Here is a 25,688-nt window from a genome sequence, read left to right as displayed (position 1 = left end):
AAAAAAACAAAAACCACAGCCACATAAACGCTGACGCGTGGATGCCTATTGGTCCCGGTTGGTGCCACCAACCGGGACCAAAGGCCCTCCTGCCTGGGCTCAGGGGACAGGCCACGTGGAGACCCTTCTGTCCCGGTTCTGGATTGAACCGGGATTAAAGGGGGGAGGCATTAGTACCGACCCTTTAGTCCCGGTTCACCAATCGGGACTAAAGGCCCTTACCAACCGGGACAATAGGCCCTTTTTCTACTAGTGGTACATCTCTCATATCAGAGAGATACTTTCAACTGGAAGCTAACGGGTAATGGAGTGTTCATGGTTAAATCGATGTACTTAGATCTTATAAATTCAGGCCCAATCCCACGATCGATTCACATTTGGCGAGTCAAGGTTCCCTTACGAATTAAGATTTTTATGTGGTTTGTGGACAAGCAGGTGATCCTTACCAAAGATAACTTATTAAGGCGGAGATGGGTAGGTAGTTCGCGTTGTTATTTTTGTGTTCATGATGAAATAATCCAACACTTATTTCTTGATTGCCCTCTCGTGAAGTTACTTTGGAGGTCGGTTCATGTAGCCTTTAATATTATTTCTCCAGATAGCATTGAAGCGTTGTTTGGAATGTGGCTAAATGGAGTGGCTACTCAAATTGCGTCTAGTATTCGGATTGGAATATGCGCACTTTTTTGGGCTATATAGAACTGCAAGAATGATATGATTTTTAACAAAAGACCTATGATTAACTTCTTGTAGGTTATCTTCAGGGCTACGGCATGGATTAGTACGTGGTCATTACTCACTTCTACGGCCTCCAGGGAGTAGCTGGTTACTGGGTGCAACCGGTGGGAGATGGTAGCACAGAGTATTTTCAACCAGTTTGGATGGAGGTCACTTCATAGAATAGGTCCTTAGTGTTCTCCGTCCAGCCAGTTGTGGCATTGAGTTGTTTACTCTTTATTTTTTTGCTCCTTTTATGAGCTGTACTTTCCAGACCAGACTTTGTTAGTTGGACTTTATCTAATAAAGTGGCCGCATGCATCTCCCCGATGCAGAGGCCGGGGGATGACCTCCTTTTCAAAAAAAATGTATATATAATTCTAGTGGAGGTTCTTATACTTCAACAGCACTAACCGTCTAATACTTCTTGTAGCATCGGTTTTATGATGATGTGAGTGGAACGATTCTTCTTATCTTGGTGAAAATAATCAAAGCACTTGCAGAAACCGTTGTATGTCTGCAATGCTCTCTTTATTATCTTATTAAGTGAATGCTACGGATAACGGCCATGGCCTTTTGTGCAATGACTTTGTTTTCATTGATATAATTATAGTATGTTAAGTTCTTATTCTAGAGATTGTGTCACCACATTCTTTGGATCATGCTATATATATGTGAAGATTTCATACAGGTTGACATCTAGTCACGGGCCCAACTTCAAAAACAAGAATTTGGTAACAATAATCGCAACATCTTTAGAGATTAATCACTAAGAGAAAACATCGGAGATTCCTATATATCAGATTTCCATAGTAAACTCTAAGTTGGCGCACTGGATAAAGCAATTTTCAAGTATTGGGTAAAGATCATCCCCACAAGGATAAGAAACGCCAAATGATCTTTTCCAAGATAATTATGTTGGATTAAAGATGCAATCACCTAATATAACGCTTTACTTTCCTGATGGGGACCTGCACTAAGCCGAGTGTTACTTATTGCATCAAATCAACCCTAGATCTGTTAGTTAATCTAATTACATCATCAATTTTTCTCTTATGGCAGATGATCCTAGAGCTGCTGCATAAAGATTTGTTCTCACTTTTTGGCGTTGCTTATTCCTGTTCCCCGCAAGTGCTGGTGTCACTAGTAGCAGTGAAAGGGGCGCGCGCTGAAGGGGACATGCACAAATGCCATGGATAATGCTCCTCTCCTTTCTTCATGTTAGGGGAAAGGGTTTTCTGCAGAATAGCAGTTGAGCACAAGGGCTGCATGATCTAGGGTTGATGTTTTGTATGCGGTATCGTATGCGGTACACTAAACAGAGTATCAATCGTTTTTCAAGACGGTAAGTATGCGGTTGGAGCGGGTGGTATCTCGTTTCTTAATATACTGCATTCAGTGTGGCGGGAGGGGAATTCCCACATGGCTTTACTGTTGCTAGTATATCGTTTTTATATACTTTGTTGCAAGGTTTGTTTCCGACTGTGTGCACCTTACCAATGTATTGATCAGGTGTCGCTCATCATGCATGTTGTATCAACTTGATGCTATATTGTTTTCCAAAAATGCTGATGCACCGGAGAAGTTTATGGTCGACGGCGTGGTCGCCGTCACACATTGTGCTCGCGGCCTCGGTTCGTCATCTCGACAGCGACCGGTCATGGGAAAGGGCTACAGGCCAGCAGCCATTCCTACCGGCCGGCGACGGCGAGGTTCAGTTGCATTATGGCGCCACCATCTGCAGATATCAAAAAGGGGGCACAAGTTGATGATGATGATGGCATAATGTGCCAGTGGTAGTGAATGGATCTGGCCCTCTTGTGATGAGCAAAGCAGCCCTTCTGCAACATGTGCAGCCGCCACCCTATTCTGGGTAATGTTTTGTTTGACCCCAATACAAGAAGCTGAAACCTGAATGGATATTTCTAAGGAATCAGATGCTTGCTCACTCATTCATCATGATCAGCGAGAACTCTCCAGGAAGTCACCGGAACAGCAGTCCCCGGCTCCCCGCCACCTTTGGCTTTGCATCTGCTACAGTCTCGGAACACCTGAACACTGTTACTATGGGGAGGTTCTCATTCCTGATTCCTGCAGCCCATAGAATGGTAGAACTCAGCCGCCGGCCAGGAGCCCAGGACACAACTGGCGTCGGCCGCCGCGGATTGTTTTGGCCAGTCGATCCAAGTCGACGCCGACACGTCGCCGTCGCGGCAGATTAGTGGCCGTGTGTGCTTAGCATGTTGTCATCCAGGATGACTGTGGATCAACCCAAGACAGTGCAGTGCGGCGAGTTGCAGTCGCTGGGTATTATTCTCGGCACAAGCTACCTAGGAAAATGACGGGACATGGATTCAGTACATACGCCGATGGAGAATGGTGTTCGATGGGGCTCTCGCGTGCATGTTGTAGGATTCTTGGCCACAACTTGGCGAGACATGTTGGGTTTACTGCTGCACCACCACGACCCTTCTCTCTCTCTCTCTCTCTCTCTCTCTCTCTCTCTCTCTCTCTCTCTCTCTCTCTCTCTCTTCCACGACTCCATGGAATCTCCCTCGTTAACAGAGCTGCATTGGCACTGGTGCTTTATCTATTTTTCTTCTTCGCTTTTCTTTCCTTTCTGCATGGTGGAATTTGTGGGCATAGTGCACCACAGGATATGCTAGTGAATTACCTACGGTCATGTAAAAAGTTTGTCGTTTTGGATAAGACGGATAACAGAAGGTGTTGGTCCTAGTGACTTCTCTGACCAGCAACTAAAGCGTGCGCTAATCACCATCACAAAATAACACGATATTTTGTGTTGTACCAGTAGTATTTTCCATGCGTTTTATCTGTCAAAAGTACTCCCTCGCACACTGCCTCGTCGACTGATTTCAGTCTGGACGAAGCGGTGGAACGAAGCGACCTCTCCGTAGAAGTCGGACATTCAGCCTTGAACTAGTAGTAGCAGTAGTGCGGGAGAGGCGTTGCAGCAACCGAGCTTCACGGCTCTCTTTATTTTAATATTTTAAAATTCAGGGTTTTGGAGTTTCAAAAAAATGTGAAATTTTTCCTGGGGATACATATACACATTCCGATTACACGCATCAAGTTTCAGTATAAATCTTGTTTTGTTTTGGGCTATAGGAAAACAAATAAATTTCTGACAGTATATAGTATAAAAAGGATGCCATTTTTGTCAGAAATTTCTCTTTTTTGTATTTCCTAAAATACAAATTATTTCTTTTCCAGATTTTTACCAGGCCTTAGGAATATGTGTATGTATCCACGTATTTGTTTTAAGATTTTTTTTAGTATCAAACGTGTGTTTTTCAAAAATTTCAAATACTAAGAGCAGTGAAGCTCGGTAGCGCAAGCACTTTTCGCAGTAGTGCGCGCTAATCCTGCAGTGCAGCTTCAGCCTTGGCTCAGACGCTGCTGCTGTTAGCATGGCTGCACAGTCCAGACATGCTCAGAAACAATTGTTATTCCAGGAAACAGGAACGCCGTGCCGTCATGCAAAACGACGGCTTCTCAGGTTACTTCCACTGATGGGTCAAGGTTGTGTTTCGCAATCGCCGTGCAGGTGTTAGCAAAGCGATAAATGTTCCCTTAAATTTGTACTTACTGGCATTTTTCTACTTCCTCCGTTTTATAAGGCATGCGCATCGTTCTAGGTTGACAATTTAGCTAACTAAATATGTATTATACTTGATGAAAAATATATGGTTAGAAACTACATCTGCTTAAGAATTTAATGATATACTTTTAGTGACATATAACTCATATTTAGCTAGTCCAATCAATGACCTAGAACTACGTGCACGTCCTATAAACCACACAGTAGGAGTTTCTTCCCCACAGTGTGTCCTTTTAATTTTTTACAGGCATATGGAAAAGTTAAAAAGAGCTGCCACAAGCTTGAGATATTTTGTCTATCATAGCAGCGAGATATTTGTTAGCCAGAGTAGACTGGACGTCCGACGGGACGGAGGTCAGCGGTGCAGCGCACACACACACACAAAGGGGGAGGTGGCCGGCCAAGCCGTGGAATCCACCTCACGTCCGTCACGTCTTGCACACACATATATTCGTTCCATCATGCAGCGTGAGCCTGGATTAATCGGAGACAAACTATCTAAGGGAAGGGTGTGGACAGACTACTGGATAGTGCGTGTGATCTCACCCACCGTTATGCGGTTGAGGTTGAGGTGGCCGCCAGCTGCTACGTGACGGCACCGTGCCCGTCTACCTTCTGTGTTTGTCTCGGGCCGGTTCGCCCACCTAACTAACGGCTTCCCCTCTCCTTCTTTTCGCTAACGGCCCGAGACTTAGGGCAAGTTTGGATCACGTCCTGGAGAAGCCTGGCCTGGCCTGGGGCATGCCTGGGTCTTGCATGTATCTTGTTTGGTTCACGTCCTAAACAAGCCTGGTGTAGTCTGGCCTGGATTCGCATGCGGAGTGGTTAGTCTGGGCAATGAAGCCAGGGAGGTAGTTAGCCTGGCCTAGGCATGAGAATTCGAGCGCCTGGCAGGACAAATCACGTGCCTGGGCATTAATGGCAGTATCTAGTCTACCTACATGGGCTCATGAGTTTATTTTTTTATTCGTAATAGCTACCCAGGCCTGGGCAGTATCCAAACGCCTCTCATCCAACTTTGCCTGACCAGGTAGGCGAACGACTTCAAATCGTGTCCACGCCAGGCAACACTATTTCCCATGCATGTAGCCGTGGACACAAACCAAACTAGCCCTTAGTGAGAGCCGCCATGTTATCATCACCGGCTGGAATCGCCAAGGTGAAGTGTGAGGCCAAAGTGCGGGCTACGGACAGGGCTGATCAAAAGGGAATTGGAGGGTTTTCTAGGCAGATTGTATAGGTGGGCTAATTGGGAGGAGTAGGGTACTTGCTTGTAAGTGGAGTGGATGCGAGCTAAAAGCCGCACGGTCACGGTCATGTATATGTAAATTGTGATGGACGCTTTCTTTGCTTTTTTTCTTTAATATATGATATGACATTCGTGCATATTTGAGAAAAAAATATCATCGCCGGCTGACCATCGATGTACGTGACAGCTCCGTCCAGTGGCGGAACTAGACGAAGATATCAGGGGGGCTAAAGAGAAAACATGAATACTTGGGGGCTAATTAATACACTTTCTTGTATTTAAGATCCTAAAATAAGTTTTTCTTCAGTAATTATATCAAGGCTGGGGGAGGGGGGCAACCCCCCCCCCCAGGATACACATAGCTCTGTCATTGGCTCTGTCTCCTAACTAGCCGTGGACTCTGGCCGGTGGGCTCAGCGCGCACTCCGGCCGTCACCCAGCACGCCTCGACGTGGCGGGGGTTGCTGGCTTGGTGACCTGCTGCTTGCTGTTTGCGCGTGCGTGCATGCATTCCATAACTCCCTCTGTTCACAAATATAGAATGTTCTAACATTTTCATTAATCGGATGTATATATGCACGCTTTAGTATGTTTGTTCATTTATTTCAATCTATATATAGTTCATATTGAAATATTCAAAACATCTTATATTTATATTTATGAAGAGAGGGAGTATTAGCCAAGGTCAATGATAAACTGTAAGACTAGCCATAGTGATGTAGGGTAGAACCCTATGTGGCCGATCTTTCATGAAAGGAGTGGATCCCGCGAAGAACACGAAGAACACGGGGTGGAAACAGAGGGAAAACACAAGAGAAACACTAAACCAACACAAGAAAGTCACACATGTGCTAGATCCTCGGATACATGAAACGATACACGGTACACGATCAACTAGGGACGATACAATGGTAACGGTCTTCTCCGTGAGGAGGTCTTGAGTTCTTCCCTAAAAGGGGTCTTGAATCCGCTTGGGGGATCTTCTCCGGTGGAGGCTTGAATCTCCATGGAGAAGGTAACCAAGTGGATGAGCAAAGCTCTCACACAAACATGAGTTAAACCTTTGCTAACCCTAGAAAGTTGGACGAGGTGGAGTATATATAGTCTAGGGGGGAGAAGGGGTACACGGGCCTCGGCCCTTCACTGTGAGCAGACAGGGGAGGCCGGAGGTCCAGGCGTCGGGCCGGCTGTCCGGGCTTTCACGCGACGCTGGATGTCCGGGCTAGGGAGGCCGGATGTTCGGGCTGGAGCAGTGGGCTTTGTTGCTCTCGGGTTTGGAGGGGTCTGGATTTCCGGGCTGGTGGCCGGATATCCGGGGGCTCGGGAAAGGCCGGATGTCCGGGGCCTGTAGCTTCTGGCGGCTGCGCGGCTGTGGTGGAAGGAGCTCCAAGGGCCGGTCGTCCGGGGTCGCAGCCGGATGTCCGGGGCCTGGGAGGTGTACTTGACTCCTTTCGATGGTTCTCTTCACCCGTGAACTTGGGGACTTGTACATCTTCATGTGCATCCTCGGGAGGGTCCTCTTTGTACCTAATCATGCACAACAACTCGGACTTAGGTAGTAGCCATGTCTCATGCATAGAAAGTGGAAGTTCGGAGAGGAGTGAGTTCACCTTATCTTCGATAGCCTTGGCTCGGGCTCTTGTCATTGGTCCAAGTGGTGTCATTGGAGGTGTAGGTGCGTCCATGGGGATGATCATGGGATGCTCCGCATCATCTCCCCTCCCTTGGGGAAGATCCGTCCTCGGATCGAAATCCTCATCACCATGGTAGGGTGAGAGATCTTTGATGTTGAAGATGTCGCTCACGGAGTACTTGTCACGTGGGATGTCGATCTTGTAAGCATTGTCGTTGTAGCGTGCAAGCACCTTGAATGGTCCATCCGCTCGTGGTCGAAGCTTGGACTTGCGTTCTTGTGGAAAGCAATCCTTGCGAAGGTGTAGCCATACGAGATCACCAATGTTGAAGATCATGGGGTGCTTGTTGATGTTGTGCTTGGTCGCAAGTCGTTGTACTTGGCGCTCGATAGTATGTCTTGTATCTTCATGCACATTCTTGAGATGAGTCACACGCGCACTTGCGTCCAAATTGATGCGCTCTTGGAGTGGTAAAGGGAGAATACCCAATGGTGACAAAGGGTTGAACCCGTAGACGACCTCGAAGGGGGACTTGCCGGTTGTTGAGTGTCTTTCTCGGTTGTAGGCGAACTCGGCGATAGGTAGGCACTCCTCCCACTCCTTGATGTTCTTCTTGATTAGTACTCGAAGTAGAGCAGAGAGTGTGCGGTTGGTAACTTCCGTTTGGCCGTCGGTTTGTGGATGATATGCCGTAGGGAAGAGTAGCTTGATTCCGAGCTTGGCGCATAGGGTCTTCCAAAAGTAGCTAAGGAACTTGACGTCGCGGTCCGAGACGATAGTCTTTGGCACTCCATGTAAGCGCAATATTTCCCTACAAAAGAGATTAGCAACATGTGAAGCATCATCTATCTTGTTGCAAGGAATAAAATGTGCAATTTTTGAGAAACGGTCCACAACGACAAATACGGAATCCTTCCCATTTCGAGTCCTAGGCAAACCAAATACAAAGTCCATGCTAATGTCTTCCCATGGTTGATATGGAATTGGTAGGGGCATATAAAGGCCGTGGGATTGAGCTTTGGACTTAGCTTTGCGACATGTAGAGCATCGGTTGGTGAAGCGGTTGACGTCGCGAAACATCTTGGGCCAAAAGTAGTTCTTTGAGAGCGTGGCGATCGTCTTGTCTCGTCCAAAATGTCCCATTAACCCTCCTCCATGTGATTCCTGCAAAAGCAACAAACAAAGAGAAGACTCAGGGATGCAAAGTTTGTTAGCTCTCATAAGATACCCATCTTTGATGTAATAGTGTTCTGATACGTCCATTTTGCATCATGCTTTTATATTGATATTTATTGCATTATGGGCTGTTATTACACATTATGTAACAATACTTATGCCTATTATCTCTTATTTTACAAGGTTTACCTAAAGAGGGAGAATGCCGGCAGCTGGGATTCTGGGCTGGAAAACGAGCAAATATTAGAGACCTACTCTGCACAGCTCCAAAAGTCCTGAAACTTCACGAAAGACATTTTCAAAATATATAAAAAATACTGAGCGCAAGAAGTTCACCAGGGGGGCCACACCCTGCCCACAAGAGTGGGGGCGCGCCCTACCCCCTTGGACGCACCCCCTACCTCGTGGGCCCCCTGGTGGCCCTCCGATGGCCGTCTTCTGCTATATGGAGTCTTTCGATGAGGAAAAAAATCATAATCCATCTTTCCAGATGAGACTCCGCCGCCACGAGGCGGAATCTTGGCGGAAACAAATCTAGGGCTCCGGCGAAGCTGTTCTGCCGAGGAAACTTCCGTCCGGGAGGGGGAAATCATCGCCATCGTCATCACCAATGCTCCTCTCATTGGTAGAGGGCAATTACTACCTCTTGAACACTACGTTGGTTTTCCCCGAAGAGGAAGGGATGATGCAGCAAAGTAGCGTAAGTATTTCCCTCAGTTTTTGAGAACCAAGGTATCAATCTAGTAGGAGGCTACGCGCGAGTCCCTCGTACCTACACAAAACAAATAAATCCTTGCAACCAACGCAAATAGGGGTTGTCAATCCCTATAAGGCCACTTACGAGAGTGAGGTCTGATAGATATGATAAGATAACATTTTTGGTATTTTTATGATAAAGATGCAAAGTAAAATAAAAGCAAAGTAAATAGCAAAGGAAATAACTAAGTAGTAGGAGATTAATATGATGAAGATAGACCCGGGGGCCATAGGTTTCACTAGTGGCTTCTCTCGAGAGCATAAGTATTCTATGGTGGGTGAACAAATTACTGTTGAGCAATTGACAGAACTGAGCATAGTTGTGAGAATATCTAGGTATGATCATGTATATAGGCATCACGTCCGAGACAAGTAGACCGACTCCTGCCTGCATCTACTACTATTACTCCACTCATCGACAGCTATCCAGCATGCATCTAGAGTATTAAGTTAAAAACAGAGTAACGCCTTAAGCAAGATGACATGATGTAGAGGGATAGAGTCATGCAATATGAAGAAAACCCCATCTTGTTATCCTCGATGGCAACAATACAATACGTGCCTTGCTGCCCCTACTGTCACTGGGAAAGGACACCGCAAGATTGAACCCAAAGCTAAGAACTTCTCCCATTGCAAGAAAGATCAATCTAGTAGGCCAAACCAAACTGATAATTCGAAGAGACTTGCAAAGATAATCAATCATACATAAAAGAATTCAGAGAAGATTCAAATATTGTTGATAGATAGACTTGATCATAAACCCACAATTCATCGGTCTCAACAAACACACCGCAAAAAGAAGATTACATCGAATAGTTCTCTACAAGAGAGGGGGAGAACATTGTATTGAGATCCAAAAAGAGAGAAGAAGCCATCTAGCTACTAAGTATGGACCCATAGGTCTAAGGTAAACTACTCACACTTCATCGGAGGGGCTATGGTGTTGATGTAGAAGCCCTCCGTGATCAATGCCCCCTCCGGCGGAGCTCCGGAACAGGCCCCAAGATGGGATCTCATGGATACAGAAAGTTATGGCGGTGGAATTAGGGTTTTGGCTTCGTTTCTGATCGTTTGGGGGTACGTAGGTATATATAGGAGGAAGGAGTACGTTGGTGGAGCAACAGGGGGCCCACGAGGGTGGAGGGCACGCCTGGGGGGTAGGCGCCCCCCTACCTCGTGGCCTCCTCTTTTCTTTCTTGACGTAGGGTCCAAGTCTCCCGGTTCTTGTTGGTTGAGAAAATAACGTTCCCGAAGGTTTCATTCCGTTTGGACTCCGTTTGATATTCCTTTTCTTCGAAACCTTAAAACAGGCAAAAAAACAGCAACTCTGGGCTGGGCCTCCGGTTAATAGGTTAGTCCCAAAAATAATATAGAAGTGGATAATAAAGCCCAATAATGTCCAAAACAGTAGATAATATAGCATGGAGCAATCAAAAATTATAGATACGTTGGAGACGTATCAAGCATCCCCAAGCTTAATTTCTGCTCGTCCTCGAGTAGGTAAATGATAAAAACAGAATTTTTGATGCGGAGTGCTACTTGTCATAATTTTAATATAATTCTTCTCAATTGTGGTATGAATATTCAGATCCGAAAGATTCAAGACAAAAGTTCATATTGACATAAAAATAATAATACTTCAACCATACTAACTAAGCAATTATGTCTTCTCAAAATAACATGGCCAAAGAAAGTTCATCCCTACAAAATCATATAGTTTAGTCATGTTTCATTTTCGTCACACAAGAATGCTCTCATCATGCACAACCCCGATGACAAGCCAAGCAATTGTTTCATACTTTAGTAATCTCAAACCTATAAACTTTCACGCAATATATGAGCATGAGCCATGGACATAGCACTATGGGTGGAATAGAATATAATGAGGGGGGTTATGTGGAGAAGACAAAAAGGAGAAAGTCTCACATCAACGAGGCTAATCAATGGGCTATGGATATGCCCACCGATTGATGTTAATGCAAGGAGAAGGGATTGCCATGCAACGGATGCACTAGAGCTATAATTGTATGAAAGCTCAACAAAATAAACTAGTGGGTGTGCATCCAACTTGCTTGCTCACGAAGACCTAGGGCACTTGAGGAGGCCTATTGTTGGAATATACAAGCCAAGTTCTATAATGAAAAATTCCCACTAGTATATAAAAGTGACAAAACAAGAGACTCTCTAACATGAAGATTAAGGTGCTACTTTGAAGCACAGGTGTGGCAAAGGATAGTAACATTGTCCCTTCTCTCTTTTTCTCTCATTTTTTGGGCCTTCTCTTTTTTATGGCCTTTCTCTTTTTTTCTTTATGGGCTTTCTCTTTTTTATGGCCTTTTTTTAATTCCTCACTTGGGACAATGCTCTAGAAAATGATGATCATCACACTTCTATTTATTTACAACTCAATGATTACAACTCGATACTAGAACAAAAGATGACTCTATATGAATGCCTCCGGCGGTGTACCAGGATATGCAATGGATCAAGAGTGACATGTATGAAAGAATTATGAATGGTGGCTTTGCCACAAATACTATGTCAACTACATCATCATGCTAAGCAATATGACAATAATGAATGTGTCATGATGAATGGAATGATGGAAAGTTGCATGGCAATATATCTCGGAATGGCTATGGAAATGCCATAATAGGTAGGCATGGTGGCTGTTTTGAGGAACATATAAGGAGGTTTATGTGTGAAAGAGCGTATCATATCACGGGGTTTGGATGCACCGACGAAGTTTGCGCCAACTCTCAATGTGAGAAAGGGCAATGCACGGTACCGAAGAGGCTAGCAAGGATGGAAGGGTGAGAATGCGTATAATCCATGGACTCAACATTAGTCATAAAGAACTCACATACTTATTGCAAAAATCTACAAGTCATCAAAAACCTCGATACTACGCGCATGCACCTAGGGGGATAGATTGGTAGGAAAAGACAATTGCTCGTCCCCGACCGCCACTCATAAGGAAGACAATCAAATAACACCTCATGTTTCAAATTTGTTGCATAACGTTTACCATACATGCATGTTACGGGACTTGCAAACGTCAACACAAGTATTTTTCAATTTCACAACTACTCAACTAGCACGACTTTGATATTATTACCTCCATATATCAAAACAATCATCAAGCATCAAACTTCTCTTAGTATTCAAAACACTCTTAAGAAAATTTTACTAATCTTGAACACCTAGCATATTAGGATTTTAAGCAAATTACCATGCTATTGAGACTCTCAAAATAATCTAAGTGAAGCATGAGAGATCAATAGTTTCTATAAAACAAATTCACCACCGTGCTCTAAAAGATATAAGTGAAGTACTAGAGCAAAACTATATAACTCAAAATATATAAGCGAAGCACATAGAGTATTCTAACAAATTCCAAATCATGTATGGCTCTCTCAAAAGGTGTGTACAGAAAGGATGATTGTGGTAAACTAAAAAGAAAAGACGCAAATCATACAAGACGCTCCAAGCAAAACACATATCATGTGGCGAATAAAAATATAGCTCCAAGTAAAGTTACCGATAGAAGTAGACGAAAGAGGGGATGCCTTCCGGGGCATCCCCAAGCTTTGGTTTTAGGTGTCCTTAGATTATCTTGGGGGTGCCATGGGCATCCCCAAGCTTAGGCTCTTTCCACTCCTTGTTCCATAATCCATCAAATCTTTACCCAAAACTTGAAAACTTCACAACACAAAACTTAAAGTAGAAAATCTCGTGAGCTCCGTTAGCGAAAGAAAATAAAAGACCACTTCAAGGTAATGTAATGAACTCATTATTTACTTATATTGGTGTTATACCTACTGTATTCCAACTTCTCTATGGTTTATAAACTATTTTACTAGGCGTAGATTCATCAAAATAAGCAACCAACACACGAAAAACAGAATATGTCAAAAACAGAACAGTCTGTAGTAATCTGTAGCTAGCGCAAGATCTAGAACCCCAAAAATTCTAAAATAAATTGCTGGACGTGAGGAATTTATCTATTAATCATCTTCAAAAAGTACTAACTAAATATCACTTTACAAATAAAAATGACAGCAGTTCTCGTGAGCGCTAAAGTTTCTGTTTTTTACAGAAAGTTCAACAAGACTTTCCCCAAGTCTTCCCAACGGTTCTAATTGGCACAAACACTAATTAAACACAAAAAACACAACCAAAACATAGGCTAGATAAATTATTTATTACTAAACAGGAGCAAAAAGCAAGGAATAAAAATAAAATTGGGTTGCTCCCAACAAGCGCTATCGTTTAACGCCCCTAGCTAGGCATCACAAGCAAGAATAGATCTAGGTATTGCCATAATAGTAAGATAGATTATTAAAAGTCATTTCATATTCTCTACGTTCGGCAGCAAGTTTTCTTTGAGGCAAGCAAAAGTAATCGAAAGAGCTAAATTTAATGGGACAAAAGTCCCCAAGATCAACCTTGGGAGGTATAGGTTCCTCCTTTGGTCCTTCATATTGCACAACCAATTCATCATTATAAGCATTCTTTTGGCAGAAATTTGTGAGCCTATATTCAAGAGAATATCCTAGTTCATTATTTCGAATAGCCAAATCATCATTAAGTTCAGAAATTCTATCAACTAAAACATTGGTAGGAACCATTTTTCTAAGATTTTCATTGAAAGCAACATAGTCTAGAGATTGAAAACGCATTATTTCTTCTTGATCAAAGAGGATAGCCTCTATGGGAGGACGGCAAGCGTCCACCCTATAATGTGCACAGATTTCTTTGGCCTCTTTTATTATGAATCTAAACTCATGAGCCAAAATGATAGTAGTGGCACGCTTAACAGAAGAATGATCAATATTAGTAAATTCCAGGAAAATCCTTTGTATGCAAGGATGCATGTGCATAAATTTTCTTTCAAGTTCAACTACATGCATGGCAATAGCGTCCGCAAGACTACTAGTTCTATGAAGGATAGAACTTCCCATAGAAGATAAAGATCGGGCACAAGTAAAGAAATCTTGAATAACTCCTTTTCCAATAATATTACCACTACCAACACGGAATTTTTTTGTATGTAAGATGGTAGGTTCTTTAGCAGGAGTATCAGAATTTTTCATGGTATTATTATTGTCCATATCGACAATAATTTCCTCAATTTCAGACATAGAGGCAGAAGATAAAGGACTAGCCATAACGACAAGCAAACGAACTAACACACAAGCAAACAAAAAGCAAGCGGGCAAAAAGAGGCAAATAGAGAAAGAGAGGGAGGATAGAGAGAGAGGGCGAATAAAATGGCAAGGGTGAAGTGGGGGAGAGAAAAACGAGAGGCAAATGGCAAATAATGTAATGCGGGAGATAAGGGTATGTGATGGGTGCTTGGTATGTTGACTTTTGCGTAGACCTCCCCAGCAACGGCGCCAGAAATCCTTCTTGCTACCTCTTTAGCATTGCGTTGGTTTTCCCTGAAGAGGAAGAGATGATGCAGCAAAGTAGCGTAAGTATTTCCCTCACTTTTTGAGAACCAAGGTATCAATGCAGTAGGAAGCTACGCGCGAGTCCCTCGTACATGCACAAAACAAATAAATCCTCGCAACCAACGCAAATAGGGGTTGTCAATCCCTATAAGGCCTCTTACGAGAGTGAGATCTGATAGATATGATAAGATAATGTTTTTGGTATTTTTATGATAAAGATGCAAAGTAAAATAAAGGCAAAGTAAATAGCAAAGGAAATAACTAAGTAGTAGGAGGGATAGACTCATGCAATATGAAGAAAACCCCATCTTGTTATCCTCGATGGCAACAATACAATACGTGCCTTGCTGCCCCTACTGTCACTGGGAAAGGACAGCGCAAGATTTAACCCAAAGCTAAGCACTTCTCCCATTGCAAGAAAGATCAATCTAGTAGGCCAAACCAAACTGATAATTCGAAGACACTTGCAAAGATAACCAATCATACATAAAAGAATTCAGAGAAGATCTAAATATTGTTCATAGATAGACTTGATCATAAACCCACAATTCATCGGTCTCAACAAGCACACCGCAAAAAGAAGATTACATCGAATAGTTCTCCACAAGAGAGGGGGAGCACATTGTATTGAGATCCAAAAAGAGAGAAGAAGACATCTAGCTACTAACTATGGACCCGTAGGTCTGAGGTAAACTACTCACACTTCATCGGAGGGGCTATGGTATTGATGTAGAAGCCCTCCGTGATCGATGCCCCCTCCGGCGGAGCTCCGGAACAGGCCCCAAGATGGGATCTCATGGATACAGAAAGTTACAGCGGTGGAATTAGGGTTTTGGCTCCATTTCTGATCGTTTGGGGGTACGTAGGTATATATAGGAGGAAGGAGTACGTCGATGGAGCAACAGGGGGCCCACGAAGGTCGAGGGCGTGCCTGGGGGGGTAGGCGCGCCCCCCTACCTCATGGAATCCTCTTTTCTTTCTTGATGTAGGGTCCAAGTCTCCCGGGTCTTGTTCGTTGAGAAAATCACGTTCCCGAAGGTTTCATTCCGTTTGGACTACATTTGATATTCCTTTTCTTCGAAACCCTAAAACAGGCAAAAAACAGCAATTCTGGGCTGGGCCTCCGGTTAATAGGTTAGTCCCAAAAGTAATATAAAAGTGGATAGTAAAGCCCAATAATGTCCAAAACAGTAGATAATATAGCATGGAGCAATCAAAAATTATAGATACGTTGGAGACGTATCAGCAATCTCCATCATCATCTTCACCAGCACCATCTCCTCTCAAAACCCTAGTTCATCTCTTGTATCCAATTCTTGTCTCTAAGTCCAGGATTGGTACTTGTGGGTTGCTAGTAGTGTTAATTACTTCGTGTAGTTGATGCTAGTTGGTTTACTTGGTGGAAGATCATATGTTCAGATCCTATATGCATATTAATACCCCTCTGATTATGAACATGAATATGCTTTGTGAGTAGTTACGTTTGTTCCTGAGGACATGGGAGAAGTCTTGCTATTAGTAGTCATGTGAATTTGGTATTCGTTCGATATTTTGATGAGATGTATGTTGTCTCTCCTCTAGTGGTGTTATGTGAATGTTGACTACATGACACTTCACCATTATTTGGGCCTAGAGGAAGGCATTGGGAAGTAATAAGTAGATGACGGGTTGCTAGTGACAGAAGCTTAACACCTAGTTTATGTGTTGCTTCGTAAGGGGCTGATTTCGATCCATATGTTTCATCCTATGGTTAGGTTTACCTTAATACGTTTGTTGTAGTTGCGGATGCTTGCAATAGAGGTTAATCATAAGTGGGATACTTTTCCAAGTAAGGGCAGCACCCAAGCACCGGTCCACCCACATACCAAATTATCAAAGTACCGAACGCGAATCATACGTGATGAAAACTAGCTTGACGATATTCCCATGTGTCCTCGGGAGTGCTTTACATCATATAAGAGTTTGTCCAGGCTTGTCCTTTGCTATAAAAAGGATTGGGCCATCTCGGTGCACCTTATTTACTTTTATTACTTGCTACTCGTTACAAATTATCCTATCACAAAACTATTTGTTACCTATTATTTCAGTTCTTGCAGAGAATACCTTGCTGAAAACCGCTTATCATTTCCTTCTGCTCCTCGTTGGGTTCGACACTCTTACTTATCGAAAGGACTATGATAGATCCCCTATACTTGTGGGTCATCAAGACTCTTTTCTGGCGCCGTTGCCGGGGAGTGAAGCGCCTTTGGTAGGTGGAATTTGGTAAGGAAAATTTTATATAGTGTGCTGAAATTTACTGTCACTTGTTACTATGCAAAGTAATCCTTTGAGGGGCTTGTTCGGGGTATCTTCACCCCGACCAGTAGAGCAAAGAGTTGCTCCTCAACCTATTGAACCTACTGAAAATGAAAATGTCTGCTTTGAAATTCCTTCGGGTATGTTAGAAAAACTGCTAGCTAATCCTTTTGTAGGAGATGGAACAAAGCATCCTGATGAGCACCTAATATATGTGGATGAAGTTTGTGGATTATTTAAGCTTGCATGTGTGCCCAGAGATGTTATTAAGAAGAAGGTCTTCCCTTTATCTTTGAAGGGAGATGCATTGACATGGTATAGGCTATGTGATGATATGGGGACATGGAACTACAAACGATTGAAATTGGAATTTCATCAGAAGTTTTATCCTATGCATCCTGTTCATCGTGATCACAATTATATATATAATTTCTGGCCTCACGAAGGAGAAATCATCGCTCAATCTTGGAGGAGGCTTAAATCAATGTTATATTCATGCCCCAATCATGAGCTCTCAAGAGAAATGATTATTCAAAATTTATATGCTCGGCTTTCTGATAACAATCGCACCATGCTCGATACTTCTTGTGCTGGACTATTTAATTCAAATGGGATTTATTGGAAAGAATTAAACGCAACTCTGAAGATTGGGACCTCGACGAAGGTAAGGAGTCAGGTATGACACCTAAATTTGATTGTGTTAAATCTTTTATGGATACCGATGTTTTTCGTAAATTTAGCACTAAATATGGACTTGACTCTGAGATAGTAGCTTCTTTCTATGAATCTTTTGCTACTCGTGTTGATCTCCCTAGGGAGAAGTGGTTTAAATATCATCCTCCCATTGAAGTAAAAGTAGCTGCACCTATTAAAGTTGAATAAAAGACTATCACTTATAATGATCCTATTGTTCCTATTTCTTATGTTGAGAAACCACCTTTCCCTGTTAGGATAAAGGATCATGCTAAAGCTTCAACTGTGGTTCGTAAAAGCAATATTAGAACTTATAAACCTCCTGAGAAAATTAAATTTGAACCTAATATTGCTATTGTTAAAGATCTCTTGTCTGATAATATTGATGGGCATGTTATTCATTTCCGTGATGAGACTGCTAGAATTGCTAAACCTTGTGCTAAAGATAAACCTAGATCTTTGGCAGGCATGCCTGTTATTTCTGTTAAAATAGGAGATCATTGTTATCATGGCTTATGTGATATGGGTGCTAGTGCTATACCTCATGACTTATACAAAGAAATTATGCATGATATTGCACCTGCTGAGATAGAAGATATTGATCTCACAATTAAACTTGCCAATAGAGATACTATTTCACCAATTGGAATTGTTAGAGATGTTGAAGTCTTGTGAGGGAAAACTAAATATCCTACTGATTTTCTTGTTCTTGGTTCCCAATAAGATAGCTTTTGTCCCATTATATTTGGTAGACCCTTCTTGAACACTGTTAATGCTAAGATAGATTTCAAAAAGGATGTTGTTACTATTGGTTTAGGTGATATGTCTCATGAGTTCAACTTTTCTAAATTTCGTATACAACACCGTGAAGAGGAATTGCCTTGTAAAGATGAAATTATTGGTCTTGCTTCTATTGCCGTATCTCCTAGTGATCCTTTATAACAATATTTGCTAGACCATGAAAATGATATGTTTATGAATGAAAGAAGGGAAATAGATGAAGTATTCTTTAAACAGGAACCCATCCCGAAACACAATTTGCCTGTTGAAATCCTAGGGGATCCTCCTCCACCCAAGGATGTGCCGTGTTTGAACTCAAACTGTTACCCGATACTCTTAAATAAGCTTATCTTGATGAGAAAAAGATATATCCTGTTATTATTAGTGCTAACCTTTCAGAGTATGAAGAAGAGAGATTATTGAAAACTCTGAAGAAGCACCGTGCTGCTATTGGATATACTCTTGATTATCTTAAGGGCATTAGTCCCACTCTATTTCAACGCAAAATAAATTTGGAGGAAGATGCCAAACCAGTTCGTGATCATCAACGATGGCTGAATCCTAAGATGAAGGAAGTGGTAAGAAAGGAAATAGTAAAGCTTCTTGAGGCAGATATAATTTATCCCGTTGCTGATAGTCAGTGGGTTTGTCCAATGAGTCCCTAAGAAGGGAGGTATTACTGTCGTTCCTAATGATAAAGATGAGTTGATCCCGCAAATAATTATTACAGGTTATAGGATGGTAATTGATTTCTGCAAATTAAATAAAGCTACTAAAAAAGATCATTACCCCTTACCTTTTATCGATCAAATGCTAGAAAGATTATCCAAACATACACATTTTTGCTTTCTAGATGGTTATTCTGGTTTCTCTCAAATACCTGTGTCTGCCAATGATCAATCAAAGACTACTTTTACTTGCCCTTTTGGTACTTTTGCTTATAGACGTATGCCTTTTGGTTTATGTAATGCACCTGCTACCTTTCAAAGATGCATGATGGCTATATTCTCTGACTTTTGTGAAAAGATTTGTGAGGTTTTCATGGACGATTTTTTCGTCTATGGATCCTCTTTCGATGATTGCTTAAGCAACCTTGATCGAGTTTTGCAAAGAAACTAATCTTGTCTTGAATTGGGAAAGTGCCACTTTATGGTTAATGAAGGTATTGTCTTCGGGCATAAAGTTTTTGAAAGAGGTATTGAAGTTGATAAAGCTAAAGTTGATGCTATTCAAAAGATGCCATGTCCCATGGATATCAAAGGTATAAGAAGTTTCCTTGGTCACGCCGGTTTTTATAGGAGTTTCATTAAGGACTTCTCAAAAATTTCTCGGCCTCTGACTAATTTATTACAATAAGATATACAATTTTTTTCGATGATGATTGCGTAGAAGCATTTGAAATACTTAAGAAAGCATTAACCTCTACACCTATTGTTTAGCCACCTGATTGGAATTTACCTTTTGAAATTATGTGTGATGCTAGTGATTATGCTGTAGGTGTTGTTCTAGGGCAAAGAGTTGATACGAAATTAAATGTTATTCAATATGCTAGTAAAACTCTAGACAATGCTGAGAGAAATTATGGTACTACTGAAAAAGAATTCTTAGCAGTTGTATTTGCTTGTGATAAGTCCAGACCTTATATTGTTGATTCTAAAGTAACTATTCACACGGATCATGCTACTATTAAATACCTTATGGAAAAAAAGATGCTAAACCTAGACTCATTAGATGGGTTCTCCTGCTACAAGAATTTGATTTGCATATTATTGATAAAAAGGGAGCTGAGAACCCCGTTGCAGACAACTTGTCTAGGCTAGAGAATGTTCTTGATGACCCACTACCTATTCATGATAGCTTTCCTGATGAACAATTAAATGTTATAAATGCTTCTCATAATGCTCCATGGTATGCTGATTATGCTAATTACATTGTTGCTAAATTTATACCACCTAGTTTCACATACCAGCAAAAGAAAAAGCTCTTCTATGATTTGAGACATTACTTTTGGGATGACCACACCTTTATAAAGAAGGAGTAGATGGTGTTATTAGACATTTTGTACCTGAGCATGAACAGGAACAGATCCTACGCAAGTGTCACTCCGAGGCTTATGGAGGACACCATGCTGGAGATAGAACTGCACACAAGGTATTGCAATCCGGTTTTTATTGGCCTACTCTCTTCAAGGATGCCCGTAAGTCTGTCTTGTCTTGTGATGAATGTCAAAGAATTGGTAATATTAGTCGACGTCAAGAAATGCCTATGAATTATTCACTTGTTATTGAACCATCTGATGTTTGGGGCTTTGATTATATAGGACATTTTCGTGCCTCTAATGGATACACACATATTTTAGTTGTTGTTGATTACGTTACTAAGTGGGTAGAAGCTATTCCAACTAGTAGTGCTGATCATAAGACTTCTATTAAGATGCTTAAAGAAGTTATTTTTCCGAGGTTTGGAGTCCCTAGATATTTAATGACTGATGGTGGTTCACATTTTATTCATGGTGCTTTCCGTAAAATGCTTGCTAAATATGATGTTAATCATAGAATTGCCTCACCTTATCACCCACAGTGTAGTGGTCAAGTAGAATTGAGTAATAGAGAGCTCAAATTAATTTTGCAAAAGACTGTTAATAGATCTAGAAAGAATTGGTCCAAGAAACTTGATGATGCATTATGGGCCTATAGAACTGCATATAAAAATCCTATGGGTATGTCTCCGTATAAAATGGTTTATGGAGAAGCATGTCACTTACCTCTCGAACTAGAACATAAGGCTTATTGGGCTATTAAAGAGCTCAATTATGATTTCATACTTGCCGGTGAGAAGAGGTTATTTGACATTAGCTCACTTGATGAATTGAGAACCCAAGCCTATGAGAATGCCAAATTATTTAAAGAAAAAGTTAAAAGATAGCATGACAAAAGACAAAAGCATGAGTTTAATGTAGGTGATTATGTATTATTATACAACTCTCGTTTATGATTTTTTGCAGGAAAATTTCTCTCTAAATGGGAAGGTCGATACGTTATCGAGGAGGTCTATCGTTCCGGTGCCATAAAAATCAACAACTTCGAAGGCACAAACCCGAAGGTGGTGAACGGTCAAAGAATTAAACATTATATCTCAGGTAATCCTATAAATGTTGAAACCAATGTTATTGAAACCGTAACCCCGGAGGAATACATAAGGGACATTTTCCGGAATGTTTCAGACTCCAAAAAGGAATAGGTATGTGGTACGGTAAGTAAACCGACTCCAAAACAGTTTTTATGGCAATATTTCCCCGTTTTGGAATATTTAGAAAAATAGAAAATTAAGAAGCAGTTCGGGAAGGACACGAGGCCTCCACGAGGGTGGAGGGCGCGCGCCCCTACCTCGTGGGCACCTCGTGTGCTCTCCGGACTCCATTTTATTACACGACACGTATTTTGATCGGTAAAAATTCATTATATAACCTCCCGAAGGTTTTGACCACCGTATCACGCAAAAATCTCTTGTTCTTGTTTCGAGCTATTTTCTGCCAGGGTTGTCAACGCTAGGCATCATGTCGTCTCCCTCCTCCTCCAACAATAAGGGCAACGATGCTTGGCTAATGAAGATAGAGCTGAAGAGAGAAGAACCCATGGAGATCAACAAGGATGAAGGGATCAAGAAAGCCACAGAGGACCAAGCTCCGCCAACAGAAGACATCCTTCAACTTGATCACAATCTTCTTACCCCAACTGAGATCGAAGCTTTCAAGATGATTGAGTTAGCTCGTATACAAAATAAGTATCTCACACGTGAAAATATTTTGTTGAAGGAGCATATCATCGCACTCAAAGGCATTATCCGCAAGTTAGAAGACCTCCTATGCTCGATGTGTGACTATCCATCATCAACAACTCCACTTTCTTCACCAACAAAGGAGACATAATCACATGGGTATGGGCACTCCCCTTCGCAACTGCCAAGCTTGGGGGAGTGCCCCGGTATCGTATCACCATCACTTTTATCTTTACCGTTTTCTTAGTTCGATCATTTTGGTAATATCTTGATCTAGTAGAATAAAGTTTTAGTATGATCTAGTTGTGAGTTTTGCTTTATGATCCTTCATTGTAATCGAGTCTGTGAGCTATATATAATAAAGATTAGTGTTGAGTCAAGGGCTTGATTATTTTTCCATGATCTTGAATGAATAAAAGAAAAGAGAAAGAATAAAACGAAACAAAGAGATCATTTGGATCTTATGGAGAGTAATGGGCTCACATAGAAAGAGTATGATGATTAAAAGTTGTTGAGAGTTGACAAACATAGTTTTGGTCATCGTTGCAATTAATAGGAAGTAATAAAGAAAGAGAGGTCTTCACATATAAATATACTATCTTGGACATCTTTTATGATTGTGAGCACTCATTAAAATATGACATGCTAAAGAGTTGATGTTGGACAAGGAAGACAACGTAATGGGTTATGTTTTCTTACATCTGAGATAAATTATATTGTCATGGATCCTCCAACATGATTGAGCTTGTCTTTCCCCCTCATGTTAGCCAAATTCATCACACCAAGTAGAGATACTACTTGTGCTTCCAAACACCCTTAAACCAGTTTTTCCATGAGAGTCCACCATATCTACCTATGGATTGAGTAAGATCCTTCAAGTAAGTTGCCATCGGTGCAAGCAATAAAAAAGTGCTCTCTAAATATGTATGACTTATTAGTGTGGGAGAAAATAAGCTTTATACGATCGTGTGATATGGAATAAATAAAAGCGACAGACTGCATAATAAAGGTCCATATCACAAGTGGCAATATAAAGTGACGTTCTTTTGCATTAAGATTTTGTGCAACCAACCATAAAAGCGCATGACAACCTCTGCTTCCCTCTGCGAAGGGCCTATCTTTTACCTTTATCTCCTACCTTACATAAGAGTCATGGTGATCTTCACCCTTCCTTTTTACATTTTATCTTTTGGCAAGCACAACATGTTGGAAAGATCCTGGTATATATGGCTAATTGGATGTGAGTTTTCATGAACTATTATTGTTGACGTTACCCTTGAGGTAAAACATTGGGAGGCAAAATTATAAGCCCCTATCTTTCTCTGTGTTCGATTAAAACTCCATACCCATAAGTATTGCATGAGTGTTAGCAATTGTGAAAGACTATATGATAGTTGAGTATGTGGACTTCCTGAAAAGCTCTTATATTGATTCTTTCCTATGTTATGATAAATTGTAATTGCTCCAATGACTGAGATTATAGTTTGTTAGTTTTCAATGAAATCTATGATTCATACTTGAAATTGTGATTGAATTGTTACTCTAGCATAAGAGATCATATGACAAGAATTATATAAGTTGTTGTTCTAAGAATGATCATGACGCCCTCATGTCCGTATTTTATTTCTATTGACACCTCTATCTCTAAACATGTGGACATATTTTTCGATTTCGGCTTTCGCTTGAGGACAAGCGAGGTCTAAGCTTGGGGGAGTTGATACGTCCATTTTGCATCATGCTTTTATATTGATATTTATTGCATTATGGGCTGTTATTACACCTTATGTCACAATACTTATGCCTATTCTCTCTTATTTTACAAGGTTTACATAAAGAGGGAGAATGCCGGCAGCTGGGATTCTGGGCTGGAAAAGGAGCAAATATTAGAGACCTATTCTGCACAGCTCCAAAAGTCCTGACACTTCACGGAAGACATTTTTAGAATATATAAAAAAATTGCGCACAAGAAGTTCACCATGGGGGCCACACCCTGCCCATGAGGGTGGGGGGCGCCCTACCCCCTGGGCGCCCCCCCTACCTTGTGGGCCCCCTAGTGGCCCTCCGATGGCTATCTTCTGCTATATGGAGTCTTTCGATGAGGAAAAAAAATCATAATCCATCTTTCCGGATGAGACTCCGCCGCCACGAGGTGGAACCTTGGCGGAACCAATCTAGGGCTCCGGCGGAGCTGTTCTGCTGGGGAAACTTCCCTCCCGGAGGGGGAAATCATCGCCATCGTCATCACCAATGCTCCTCTCATAGGGAGAGGACAATCTTCATCAACATCTTCACCAGCACCATCTCCTCTCAAAACCCTAGTTCATCTCTTGTATCCAATTCTTGTCTCTAAGTCCAGGATTGGTACCTGTGGGTTGCTAGTAGTGTTAATTTCTCCTTGTAGTTGATGCTAGTTGGTTTACTTGGTGGAAGATCATATGTTCAGATCCTATATGCATATTAATACCCCTTTGATTATGAACATGAATATGCTTTGTGAGTAGTTACGTTTGTTCCTGAGGACATGGGAGAAGTCTTGCTATTAGTAGTCATGTGAATTTGGTATTCGTTCGATATTTTGATGAGATGTATGTTGTCTCTCCTCTAGTGGTGTTATGTGAACGTCGACTACATGACACTTCACAATTATTTGGGCCTAGAGGAAGGCATTGAGAAGTAATAAGTAGATGATGGGTTGCTAGAGTGACAGAAGCTTAAACCCTAGTTTATGCGTTGCTTCGTAAGGGGCTGATTTGGATCCATATGTTTCATGCTATGGTTAGGTTTACCTTAATACTTTTGTTGTAGTTGCAGATGCTTGCAATAGAGGTTAATCATAAGTGGGATACTTGTCCAAGTAAGGGCAGAACCCAAGCACCGGTCCACCCACATACCAAATTATCAAAGTACCGAACGTGAATCATATGAACGTGATGAAAACTAGCTTGACGATATTCCCATGTGTCCTCGGGAGCGCTTTACATCATATAAGAGTTTGTCGAGGCTTGTCCTTTGCTACAAAAAGGATTGGGCCATCTTGCTGCACCTTATTTACTTTTATTACTTGCTACTCATTACAAATTATCCTATCACAAAACTATCTGTTACCTATTATTTCAGTGCTTGCAGAGAATACCTTGCTGAAAACCGCTTATCAATTCCTTCTGCTCCTCATTGGGTTCGACACTCTTACTTATCGAAAGGACTACGATAGATCCCCTATACTTGTGGGTCATCACGTTCCCAAAAGTTGTGTGACAAACACTTGGCATATGGAGTAGCAAAAGTAGGATCATGCTCATACAAGTCTTTGATATGCTCAAAACCAATGATATCCAATTCAAGTTGAGTGACAAGCATGCATATGCGAGAAAGGGCATTCGCTACCATGTTTTCCTTACCCTTAATGTACTTGATGACATAAGGAAAAGACTCAATAAATTCACTCCACTTAGCATGACGCTTGTTCAACTTGGTCTGGCCCTTAAGATACTTGAGAGTCTCATGATCGGTATGAATGATAAACTCATGGGGAC

The sequence above is a fragment of the Triticum dicoccoides genome, chromosome 7A (assembly GCF_002162155.2).
Source record: "Triticum dicoccoides isolate Atlit2015 ecotype Zavitan chromosome 7A, WEW_v2.0, whole genome shotgun sequence".
Classification (NCBI taxonomy): domain Eukaryota; kingdom Viridiplantae; phylum Streptophyta; class Magnoliopsida; order Poales; family Poaceae; genus Triticum; species Triticum dicoccoides.
This window is presented reverse-complemented; position numbering follows the sequence as displayed.